The sequence below is a fragment of the Hakea prostrata genome, chromosome 5 (genome assembly GCF_041222555.1).
Source record: "Hakea prostrata isolate BN-2017 chromosome 5, UWA_Hpros_2, whole genome shotgun sequence".
Lineage (NCBI taxonomy): Eukaryota > Viridiplantae > Streptophyta > Magnoliopsida > Proteales > Proteaceae > Hakea > Hakea prostrata.
The window spans coordinates 16,590,414-16,603,981 of record NC_142604.1 but is presented as its reverse complement, the minus strand read 5'-3'; the positions used below and the strand labels follow the sequence as shown (position 1 = coordinate 16,603,981).

Here is a 13,568-nt window from a genome sequence, read left to right as displayed (position 1 = left end):
AATGAATCCCCACGATGTTGAAACCGGATTCCGGTGATGATACATACTTCAAATATAAGTTGATGCATGGAAGCTTCAAACCATTGTCTCTTGGATTCAGGGAATTAGGCGAAATACCAAAACCCATTCCCATCTAACCTACACCAGCAAATAGACCTCCTAGGTGAAAAGAACCTTCTTGGGAACCCCATTGTAAGCCCATCCTAGCACTGGAGAAGAACCCATCTCTTTTATTTTCAAGGCTTGCAATCTGAGACCACCCATCCATTCCAACCCAATACATGAACCTCCTCTAAGTAGAGTGTGCACATGTGTATATATACTTATAAAAATAACAAATCTTTCATTGACACAATTCTCCCCTTTTTTTTTAGCAAAAAGACTTCTTATAAAGCTATTGAGTTGTATCTTTTCCAATTGTTTTGTAGGGTAAAGTTGACAATTTACTATTTTTACAAATTCATCATCAGTCCATATTGTCCTAATTATTCTTCGTTATGTCTTCTTATATAACAATTAGAAATTAGGTAATTTATTTTTTCTTTAGGGCAAAAATGTCAAACTCTCCTCACTCCTAACACACTCTTCTCCCTATGTGATTATGCCTCCTCACTATTTGCTTAGGGATTCCCCTAATCTTGTAACCTCTATCCATTCATATTGGTCATTCCTCTTACAAACAATTCTCTTATTTGCTTCTTCTACTGTTCTTCTTTTACTCATCTCTTTTATTCTGTTATCAATTTTGATTTGATTTGGGAAATCATAGCGTGCTAACCCTGAAGTGAGATAGGAAGGTTGAAAACGTCTCATTCTCTATAATGCTTACTTTGATTTCTGCAACTCTGGTACAGGTATTTCGTTGTATGCAAAACAATTTCTATCGTCTTTCAAATCAGTTTGTTGATCTTGGTGATTTTGTTGATTTGTAGTTCATTACACTGGAACTTTGCTCGATGACCAATTCGATTCAAGCAGGGATAGGGGAAAACCATTCATTCACGCTTGGCAAAGGTAAAATGAACAGCTCATTTCTTTTTGGGCAACTTCAGTGGTTTCCTCCTTCGATCGAATTTTTGTGGGAAAAATCCATTTTTATGCCTACTTGTAGTTTTTGAGAAGGAATGGGAATTTAAAGGTTTATTTTCTTTAGCTTTTCTTCTTTTTTTTTTTTTTTTTTTTTTTTTTCACAACTGAAAAATGAATATATTGTTATCAATGTCTTCTACTATCTACTTTCAATTAGAGATTAAAGTTTAAAGGCAACAATGGATCTTAAGGCTTAACTCCACACACAACGTAGTGAAACATATTGGGTCTGGCCCATTAACCATATGTGGGGGCCTAGGTTTTTTAAAAGAAGAAAAAAAGCAATAGGTTTTTTGAAAACTGTTGCTGCCGCACAATAGTGAAAAAAGCAGAAATAGGAGAGAGAGAGAGAGAGAGAGAGAAGAAAGTGAGGTTTTCCTGGTTTTTTCCAACGAATCTGACGGTGAAACGTTGCCGAAATGAGGTGAAATTTGAAGGGAATGGTCGTGACACCTAGCCCTTCATATAACGGTTAGAATATCATTCTACCGCAGTTCACGAGAAGCCTCTCTAGTGACTTTTCTTCATTCTCTTAAATTTTTATTTCTTTGATGATATAGTTGTGACTTTGTGTTCCTCTAGGTTGTGTTTGTTTGCAAAGGTGGAGTGAGAAAAAAGGGGTGGGGAAAAAAATATATGGGCCCCATGTGTAGTGGGGTGAGGGAGAAGGAAAGGAAAGGAAAAGATTTGTGGAAAATTGTTAATTGTGGGTCCCACTTTTTTGTTCACATTTTTTTTCACAAAGTTTCAAACATTTTGTGGGGTTTTGAAAAGGCTTGGGGTGGAAAAGTTAGCTTGCCACCTCACCAGACAAGTTTCTTTAATTTAAGGAAGCTTGTTTTTAACTTTCTCACCACAAGCAACCAAACAAACTACACTTTTAAGATTTAAAGGAAAATTTTGATTTTTCAAAAATTTTTACACCCCTTTTTTTCCACCCCACATTTATTCCAGCAAAAACACTGCCTAGTGTTATCTAGAGATTGAATATTGACAGTATGCCCATTATTGTTATCATTTGGTGACAGTGGAAGTTTGGTAGACTCTAATAAGAGTCTTGTGGTTTTTTCCCTTGCGGGTTTTTCCACATTATAAATTTTTGTGTGTTTGTTGTGGTGTGTTTGTTGAATACTTGATCCATTATGGTTGTGTTTGTTACTTTAATTTACACTAGCAAATTTTTCGGCCTCCCATCAAAGTGGTATCAAAGCTTAGTTGGTAGTTGTATAAAACACTCATTGCCCATATATGAAGATGCTTTTAAATTATTTTCTTCTTCTTTCTTAGCTATGAGATCAAGCTTTTTCATTTTTTTTTTCTCGGTGAAGCTAGCTTTTACTGATCTTCTGGATTAATAACCTATTGCAAAATTGTCGAAGCTCAGTATTTGTAAGTGAGCCTAATTATCCTTATTTTTATTAATTTATATTATCACTATAGAGTCTCAACATATCTAATCTTTCTTTGCTATAATTTTGTTATTGCAACATGGTTTCAATCACAGTTTAACTGATCTTATTGTATTGATTAATCATAAGTCAATTGTTGTACCTCAAATCAACTTCTCACTTTCTGATTTTCTTCTCCTATTCCACTTGCAATGTTCACTTTTTGGGATTATACGTTTCATCATGCTAAGTTTTTCCAAGATACTTAAGAAGCCAGCCATTTGGAATCCATTGTCTTGGGATTGAAATCTGGTGAACTTCAAGTGTCGGTTGGTTCTTGGAGTGTCTTGGTTATTGCTGTCGAAGTTTGTTTAAATGTTCTCTCGTTGGCTACTCCTGTAATGGTGTGGCTATGAATTACTTACATGAATTTTGATGCATTAATCTTTATTTTCATCATTAGGGATGTGATTCTCATCTTCTTGGTAATAGGTCTAGTGATCAAGGGATGGGACCAAGGAATCAAAACAACGAAGAAGGGTAAGACTACCTTCTTCACCATTCCACCAGAGTTAGCCTATGTGAAAGTGGGTTTCCTCCAAACGCCATTATTTAGTTTGATGTGGAACTGTTGTCTTGGGTTTTGTCAAAAAACTTTTGCAAATGGAGGCAACACTAAGGTGGTGAATTAAGAGAAAGAAGGCTTGGAGTCTCAACAAATTCGATAAAGAGTAAGGGTTTTTGAAGGATTACTTTACTTCTTAAACTATTTCTTTACTCTATTGTATTGTAGTATCATCACAAGTTTCAGAGGCTTTATCTTCCATCTACAATATTTTATAGTGGAGGTTAGGTTTTATATTTCAAAGTTTCATGAGATTTTCTTCATTAGAGGTAGTTGAACTATAAATGATGGCACTTTTCATATTCATCTTCCTTAACAGTCTCCCTCATGGAATGATAATTCTAATTTTGAACTTTTCCCCCAATCTATTTGTAGGGTTTGTTGTCTAAAATTGCAATGGATCAAAGTCTGGAGGAAATGACAAACATAAGCAAAAGAAAGAGAAAGATAGACTCTAAGGATCTCCCGCAACATGCTATTGTCATCTCTACTGAAAGTATCTAAACACTCTCATGAAAATGACTATAATTCTATAGGCCTTATAGGAAATCATCTCCAAAAGATAGCAGATTTGAAGACTATTTCAAATTCAATCACAAAAATACAATTGAAGAAGAACAAGCTTCTTAACAGTTTGATGGATGAAGACAGTGAGTGAGCTGTAATGGAAGGAACACATTCTTGCTAGTTATTTTGTTACCTTAGTTTTGGTTTTAGAAACTGTTATGGTCAAATATAATGGTTCGAACTAAGGAACCAGAACATATTATTGGGCTAGGTCCATGGGCTGAAATCTGGGCCAAAGAGAATCATCTAGCATTTTTCGGATTTGGCACTTCTCGGACTTGCCTTCCTGCCAGCTTCTTGGGACTTCTCAGCAGAGAATAGGACAAAGTGATGCACAACGTATCTCTGTCCTCAGCTATCCTCTCAACATTAAATGGCCCTAACAAGGCTCTCAGCTGAAGCATTAAAGGTCCTCAAAAGGCATTAAATGCCTTTATTGACAAAAGAGTCCATCACGTGGCCCAAGCTTGTCTTGGAGATTGCATCCACCTTCTTGTTCCCTCAACCATGGGCATGTGTCACATCAAGGCTAAAGGTGATGTTGACTCATCAATCCACCAACAAATATCTAACTGATGTAAAGGTCACTCAAGCAAGTTAACTTGTCAAGCAAGCCATTCTAGAAGCCATCTCCACCCTCTATCTCATAGATCAACATCCAAGGGTCATGAAGCATGCTATTCTTTTAGGTATGATTCACTTATATAATCCCTCACAAAGTATGAACGTGAGTAAGCTCTACACACTCCAGCCTTCATTATTTTCAGCTTTCTAACCCTTCAAGAGGATGGTCTTCTCTCTTGGGGTCTTCTCTCCTCAATGGAGTTTGCTATTTGCTGGCCTGGACTAACTTGATCGTTGGAGGCGGCTTCCAGTCCTCAGAGGCGGCCCACTTTCACCTTATTTTGGTCTGAGGAGCTGGAGCTGGACCAAGAGCGAACCATGTTGTTAAGATAACATTTCTTGCACCAACAGAAACAAAATCAGAATTCATAGTTTTTCTCTTTATCTTCAATAGAGATACAGAAAATACAACAAACTAAACAGAGCCATACCCAAAGAAGAATTCAATTAGGACCTGTTTGGTTACATGAATCCAGAGATTTCAAATCTCTGGATTCATGAATCTGAGAATTATAACCGTTTGGTTGTAAAAATCTCTAGATTCATGAAATCTAGAGATTAGATTCACCTTTTTACACTAAAAACATGAATCTGTAGATTTATGGGTAAGGGGTGAAATCCAGAGATTTCAAAAAAGCTTTACATTTACACATTTACAAAAATCACGTAGATCAAATAATTTTTTAGGATGAATTCACATATTTCATTCCACAACCAAACACCTAATTTTATAAATTATAACTCTATAGATTTGAAATCTAATCTTTAGATATTTGAAATCTCCAGACTTATGTAACCAAACAGGCCCTTAGAAAACCATCTAGCAATCTAAAAATATGAAATTGACCAGATTTTTCATTAACATCTTTAATGTTGTCGGTTATTAATTCCTTCTTTTTTGGCCAAATTTAACTCTCTTTTTTTTACATTTTTTTTATGAGGTTCATCCGGGCCAGCTTACGCGCACCACAATTACATCCTCAAATTAATGCCGCCGAATGGGTGCGAACCCAAGACCTCCTTGTGGGAGATAGAGTCTTTTAACCGCTTTACTAACCCATCATTGACAGTTATTAATTCCTTCCACTATCCGTAAAATTGTCTTTTCTAAGATCACATATAGAATATTTGCATCATATGGTTTTCCTATTTCGTTGAAAACATACATTTTGTGGAACTTCTGAAAAGCTTGAAATATGATTTGGGTGAAAAAGTTTCCAAGAGCTTTGGAGAGATAAATGCATACAACCAATAAAACATTAACAAAAAATGGTGTTATATGTAACCTCGAAGTAGAATAGGGTGTCTTCAAATGGTTCAGCACTGCATACAATTAACCCAGGTGGAAATTACATAATTTATGAGCTTTGGAAGTTCAAAGAAGAAAGGAAAGCTACACTTGAAAAGGGAGATGCATTTATTTGAAGTAGGTAAAAATATTATAAAGTGATAAAAAAAACTAAATAAAAAGATTCTGCTATATATTATTGAGGCATCCCACTCCCTCTATGCTTTTTGTTGCTTAGTTTCTTGTAGGTGGTAAACCCCTCATGTTTTCCACTCATTGTCTCAACCTTTTCACTCTTAATTCTATTGATTTTATCATCACTCTAACCTGTCTTCTGTTTGGCAAATCGTCTCTATGCTTGATCGTTGCGGATAAAATATTATTGAACCGGGTTCATTTTCGGTTCAGTCTTTGACCCCGGTCAAAAACGGCCAGACCCCACAATCGGGTTCAGCATTCAATCTGGTTCAGCCGTCCAGTCGCGTTCGGCCATCATGATCCGGTTCCGCCATCATGGTAGCATGATGAGGAAGGAACCTTACGGTTCCAAGGATAAGTACGATCCCGAGAAATTCGAGATACGTGATTGAGTTATATACGGTTACAACTACCTTGAGGAATGGGCAATCGTGTTAATCATGAAAACCGCTTCCACCCTTGAGAAAAGGGGAAAAACCCTACAATCAGACGGCCACCAAGAAGGATCATGAGTTAATCCGACGGTCAAGGAAGGAAGGTAAATCTTATATAAACTAAAGTCTTATGCTCAACAAAGGTAACTCAATCGTTCTTCTTCCATTATATCTCTTAATTAAGCTCGATGCGGTTTCAGTTTGGTGCGGTTTGGGTTCGGGTTGACTAACAGTTTGGCCTAATGATTTGGATTCGGTTTGGCTAACGGTTTGAACTAAATTAAAAATCAATATTAAAATTTATTTTTATTTTTTCCTCAATTCCAAATCCTAGTTTCTCACACACAAAACTACAAAAGATAGAGGATGAAGACTCCAAGTAGATCTAATGATAAGTGATGGCATTAGCATGAAACGGTGGAAATGAAATTTGAAACCCTGATGCCTGATTTCACAAAAGTGAAAATGTGAAAGACTGAAAGTCTGGAAATGAAACAGCGTTAACAATTAAGATTAAGACTTAAGAGTTAAGAGTTATCAATTAAGACTTTTAAATTTTAAAATAAAAAAACTAAATGAAATTTGAAAATTAAAAAGTTAACGATTAAGATTTAAGAGTTATCAATTAAGACTTTTAACTTTTAAAATAATAAAACTAAATGAAATTTGAAATTAAAAAGTTAAAACTTAAACCGTTAAACGTGTTAACACTCAACTCTCAACTACTCAAACTTGAGTCTCAACGTCTCAAACACCGAAATTCATGGATCATTAATTACATTTAAACAATACAAAATTTTTTTTAATTATATTTAATATTTAATTTTATTTATGTAAAAAACTAACGGACTGGGCCGGGCCAGTCTGAAACCGTTCTGGTTGAGGACCCTCAGCCCAATTACGGCCCATTAAGGATCTTCGGGCCGATTCGGGCTATAAGAGGCCGGTTCGGTCCGATCTTAATGGTTCAACCCGAACATTTACACCCCTACGGATAAGAGTCATAAGAGTATAAGACTAGAAGCTAGAAAGTAGCAACTACAAGAGTAGGAGTAGGACCATGATCGTGAAGAATGTGACGTCTGTTGGTTCCACTTCTAGTCTGCCTTTAATCAGCACTGTTCAACTACTGGGTCCCCTAAACGTGCATAATTGGCTCATTATCCACTCAAGTGGCCAGAATCTTTTAAAGATACCAATCAGACAAACTCCGTGAAGAAAAAAAATGCATTCTTCCCAGTAACACTCACAACAGCAACTTCGACGATCGCTCTCCCCGGTCTCCGGTCCCGTGTTCTCCAAGTGCAAAATCGAACAGATCGTTTTGGAAGTTCAGTGAATCGTTAACAATGGCTTCTGATGCTAAACCCATCGACATCGATCCGAGAAGCGGCTTCTGCAAGTCCAATTGCATCTACTACAGCAAGAGAAAGCCAATAGCTCTCCCTTGCAATGACTCTCTAGATGTCACCACCTTCATATCTTCCCAAGCTCACAATGGTAAGATCGCTTTCATCGATGCCTCCACCGGTCGCCACCTCACCTTCCCTGAAGTCTGGCGTGCAGTTGATTCCGTCGCTTCCTGCTTGTCGGAGATGGGTGTTCGAAAAGGCAACATTGTTCTCCTCCTTTCCCCCAATTCCATCTTCTTCCCAGTGATCTGCCTCTCTGTAATGTCACTCGGAGCGATCGTCACTACTTCAAACCCTCTCAATACTCCTCAGGAGATTCGTAAACAGATTGCCGATTCCAAACCGATTATCGCCTTCACCATTCAATCCCTCCTCCCTAAACTCTCCGGCACGGCTCTCCCTGTCGTTCTCATCGGACAACATGACAGTCTCTCCGTCAAGCAGTCCAACATCGTTTCCACGCTTGGAGACATGATGAAGAAGGATCCGAGTCAAATCAAGAACCGAGTGAAGGAACGAGTGAGACTCGACGACATGGCCGCGCTGCTATACTCCTCCTCGCACCACCGGAGCCAGTAAAGGAGTCGTCTCATCACACCGGAACCTTATTGCGAAGGTTCAGATGGGTCTGAGCCGATATATGTTGGTAGATGGAGAGCAAATTTTCATCTGCACCATCCCTATGTTCCATATGTACGGTTTATCAGTTTTCGCCTTGAGTCTGCTAGCAGCAGGATCAACGACCGTGGTGCTTTCCACATTCAAAATGGATGAGATGCTCTCCGCCATCTCCAAGTACCAAGTGACTTACCTGCATCTCGTGCCACCGATTCTGGTGGCGCTGATCAACCACGCGGAGACGCTGAAGGCGAAGTACAATCTGGGAACATTACAATGGGTGTTGTCTGGTGGGGCCACCTTGAGCAAGGAAGTGATCGAAGGATTCTTGGCTAAGTATCGGAAGGTGAGGATTCTGCAGGGGTATGGTTTGACGGAGACCACGGGTGTAGGAGCGTCGACCGATACGGTGGAAGAGAGCATACGACACGGTACGACAGGTTTGTTGTCGCCAAGCATGCAAGCCAGGATTGTTGACCCGAAAACTGCTGAGGCCTTGCCGGTTGGCCGGCCCGGTGAGTTGTGGCTTCGTGGACCCACTGTAATGAAAGGTGAGAGCCAAAACCAATTTTCAAATTTCAACTCTGCTTGAAGGTATTTGCACCCCATGACCCCACCCCACCCCCACCAAACCCCCCGGGAAAAAAAAATTCTCCCTCTTTAGAAAAAATACGAAAAAAGTTAAAACCTCGTGCCTCTGCCTTTTGCACTAGGACAGACATGGATTTTTTTTTTACTAAGGGGCCAATAATATAAGGTTGATTCATACTTAATCAGTGGAGAGGTCGCATGTTCGACTCTTGTGGATAGTATATGACAATATGTAATATCCTCCGATTACCAAAAAGAAAAAAATTTGTAATATCCTCCAATAAAAAATCTCTGTTCTCAAAAAAAGGAAAGAAAAAAAATTGTTATGGGTGTCAAATAGATGGGACTTTCCTTGGGTCCTGCGTAATAAATGCGTAGGCATCAAGCCATTCCTTTTGGGCGGTGGTATCGAAATTTTGGTTGAAATTGGCTGAAATTTCGGCTTGATGATCCTGCACATTTAATGCGCAGGATCCAAGTTTTTTCGAAATAGATGAGTTGGGTTGGAACCTAGAACCCAAATCCTGCCCTATCCTACCAAGTGTAAATTAGACCCGCCTTGACAGTGTCAGGTTATCCCTATTTTATCCTCAACTGTCCTGAATTTTAGGGATAAAAATCAGGAAAGTTTTCTTGAATTAGACTTTTAAACATTTGACTTTTTAAACATCAAGCATCAACGAAATTTAAACATTTGACTTTTTTGTTTGTAAATGTTAGTGTTCGCCAACTGAACTAATGTATTGAGATAGCTTACTTTTTTTCTTCTCTTTTTTCCTTTTTTGCAATAAGCAGCTAATTTTTTTTTAGGTAATAACAGACAACTAATTGAAGGACTGGTGTTTGAATGAGATAGACAGTTTCTTTCCAGTATGGAATTGATATTACATAAAATTTGAACTAGAATAAGATGTAGATTTAATCTATTCTGTTGGGGGTAATTATGTTATCATTTGAGAGTGACGAAGCTATAGAATGAGCCCTATTAAGTGATGATATTTTCATTCTTTGTAGGTTACTTCGGAAACCCAGAAGCTACAAGATCAACATTAGATTCGCAAGGATGGTTGAGGACGGGAGACATATGTTACATCAACGAGGATGGATACGTATTCGTAGTTGATAGATTGAAGGAGCTTATCAAATACAAGGGTTATCAGGTTTTTTTTTTTTTTACTTTGTCAGATTGTATTACTTTTACATGATATTGCATCTATCCAATTATACATACATCATGCCTAGTGCAAGCTGGTTCATTCGTTATCAGGTTAGAAGTCTGAATACCCATAATTGATTTGTAATTGTGGCAGGTGCCCCCAGCAGAATTAGAGGCATTGTTGCTTACTCATCCAGAAATTGATGATGCTGCTGTCATACCGTAAGCACTTCCACTATTACTGCTGTTCTTCCCTTTAGCTAAGAATGTTTCTACTGAATTGTAATGGGTAGTTGAGTGAAGGATTTGCTAGTTGACGTTTGATTCAGGTTTCCAGATAAGGAGGTTGGGCAGTTTCCTATGGCATATGTGGTGAGAAAATCAGGAAGCAGTCTGTCTGAGGTTGCTGTCATGGACTTCGTAGCTAAACAGGTGAGTTCAAGAAACTAAACTAACTCTTTATATTCAGCTAAACAGGTGAGTTCAAGAAACCAAACTAACTCTTTCTAGTCATGTTAGATTTCAGAACTTTATATATGTGTAGATATATTAGAGCATTGTTGATCCTTATTTGCAAATGTAGGTGGCTCCATACAAGAGAATCCGCAAAGTGGCATTCGTGGGTGCAATCCCTAAAAACCCATCTGGCAAGATTCTTAGGCTCTTTTTGGTATCAATTATCATTGTCAATTATGAGAAATTTTCATTATTTTAAATTGTTTGGCATCTATTCTGAATTTTATTTTTATTTAAAATAATAGAAAAACCTCCAAAATCCATAATGAACTTTTTGTCCATTATGGATTGTGATGAAAATTTCATTATCTTCATTTGTGTAAGTTTACTTAAAGTTCTATAAGTAAGATGAGGGTAAAATAGTCAATACACATTCTTTTATAACAATCATATTTTTTCCTTCTTTTCTCACTTGTTTACTATCATTTTTAACAACTTTTTATTTTGAAACCAAACTTATTTTTCATTTCATAATTTATTTTCGATAAAATTCACCAAACCATTTTTCATTCTTGACCAATAATGAATTATTGTACTTATTTATTTTAAATAAGCATAATAGAGAATGAGAATTGATACCAAAAAGAGCCTTAGGAAGGACCTCATTAAGCTTGCTACCTCAAAACTATGAGAATTGTAACCGGAAAAAAATGGGTCGTCCAAGAAATTTCTGTTGTGATCTACCATCATTTCTGTATCCATCTACCCTTTACTTTATATTGAGTGATTTACCTGGGAAGTTTCTGGATCTCATCAGCAAGCTTGAAAAACCTTTCCTTTTTTATTATCAGATGCTAGTCTTTCAGTATAACATGAAGACTAACCGTCCTGAGTATTGTATAGTTTTCATTCTTTGTAATATCATATCATGTATATTACCATCTCTATTTAAAGATAATGAAAGTTCTCTCCTAAAGCATGTTGAATAGGGATTTATACTGTAGATGTAGACTTCACACTGAAGATCCACGTTAAAATCTTATGTCTATTTCTTGTTTGTTTCCTTTAATCTTTGATTTGAACATGGTATCAAAGCATACATTAAGTTATTCGGTGTGCGCTTAGTTTTGTCTTTGTTTATTTTATTCATTCTTGAAGCCGTTTTCAAGCCTCTCGCCTGTCCACTGCTTGTGTCTTTGCAGTCGTCTGGTTACTTTGATCGATTGCTACATCTTTGAAATTTGAAATTGTCACTATCGATCACTGCATCTGATAACGTTATTGTTAATCGGTGCACCTCCGATCATCGCTATGTACAAAAAAGATAGAAAAAGGGACAAGATCAGATTGTTTTTTTTTTGCCCATCCCTTTCCAAATCAAAAGTGCCATTTAATATTAAAGATCTGATCGTTGCAACAATTTAGGCCAGATAAATGCTTTTACTATTACTAGTAAAGTCACACGTGCATTTTTGGCATTTGTTAAACATTATTAGACAGAAATGACACATGTTCTATGTTAACAATCAATTAATCTGATTACTTTCTTAATGTTTTCAACAATGAGTGATAATGGTATATACAATATATAATGAGTGATAAGGTTTTCAATTTATACTCAAGTCCCTTCCTTTTGATTTACGGCCATTAGATTCATTATAGTACATGTGGTGAGATCATAATAGCTCTTTGCAGGCTCCAACCTCTACAACAAATAAGAATCCATAAAAGAACAAGCTTCTAATCTACCGGCTATATATCGACTAACACAAGCCCAATGACTTCAAAAGAGGAAAAACTCACTTCCAGTCAAGATTGCATTCATCTAATTCGACATGTAGAATGTACTTGTCCCAGTCACAATGTACTTAGACAAGGACGTACCAGAAATAGGACCGGGCCGAATTGGTTCAACACAGTTAACAAAATGGAGATGTTAGGTCTAGGTCCTCTAGGGTATGGCTTAGTGCAATAGAGATATTGTTGAGCAATCAAGGAAAGGAAGGTTACTCATCGTGTCCCAAGAGCACTCAAATACTATTAGGGGTAGGAACTCACTTGATCCAACGTTTCACCTACACTCAGTAGCAGTGGCGGACCCAGGATGCAATAGTGGGGGGGCCAAAAAATGAAAGTCAGATAACCTTTCCTTTTGGGGTCACAACTCTAAATTATTTTATTAAATTAAAGAATAGACCACATATATTTTGTGGGGCCCACACATATTTGAAAAAATGATAAATTATTGATAATGATATTTTTTTCCCGACAAAATATAGGTAAAATTAAAGCAATAATATAAAAAAATATACACATGACTTCAATCCTAAAAAGTTAAATGCAAACCAAAATTTTCTTTGGTAAGAGATGTAAACCAAATTTTTTTTAGGTAAGAGATGCAAATCAATGGTAGTTAGTTACCTACTAACTATAGACAAAATCAAATTAAAAAGAATAACAAAAAAAGAAAAAATAAATAAATTGAGAAAGAGAAAGAGACCTAATTGTGGAGTATATTTTTTTCCAAATTTTCTTAAGCCACGCTTATAGAAAGGGAAGAGAATAAATAGGGATTGAAGAATTAGTTTTTAATTAGAAATAACATTTTGATTTTTAAATACCTAATAAGATTTTTTTTCAACAATTTCCTTTAACCCACATTTATAGAAACAGAAGAGAATAAATAGGAAGAAAAGATGAGAGAGAAGAGAGGAGAGAATAAATAGGGATTGATGAATTAGTTTTTTTTTTATCAGGATTGACATTTAAGGGATTGAAGAATTAGTTTTTAATTAGAAATAACATTTTGATTTTTAAATACCTAATAAGATTTTTTTTCAACAATTTCCTTTAACCCACATTTATAGAAACAGAAGAGAATAAATAGGAAGAAAAGATGAGAGAGAAGAGAGGAGAGAATAAATAGGGATTGATGAATTAGTTTTTTTTTTATCAGGATTGACATTTATGCCCATCATTTTACCTTTAAAAACTGTTCACAATATTGGGGGGGGGGGCAAATAGTGACATTTCACATGTGGGAAGAGAAAAAACCGGAAAAATTAAAAGAATTAAGGGAATATGCATAAATTTTTTAAAAATCCGGGGGGGGCCATGGCCCC

At 36.6% G+C, this 13,568-nt stretch overlaps 1 pseudogene; it reads left to right on the top strand.

Annotated features, from left to right (window-relative positions):
* The first annotated feature begins 7,562 nt into the window (after nt 1–7,562).
* On the top strand, nt 7,563–11,137 carry LOC149015468 (putative CoA ligase CCL5; annotated as a pseudogene).
* Nucleotides 11,138–13,568: the final 2,431 nt, after the last annotated feature.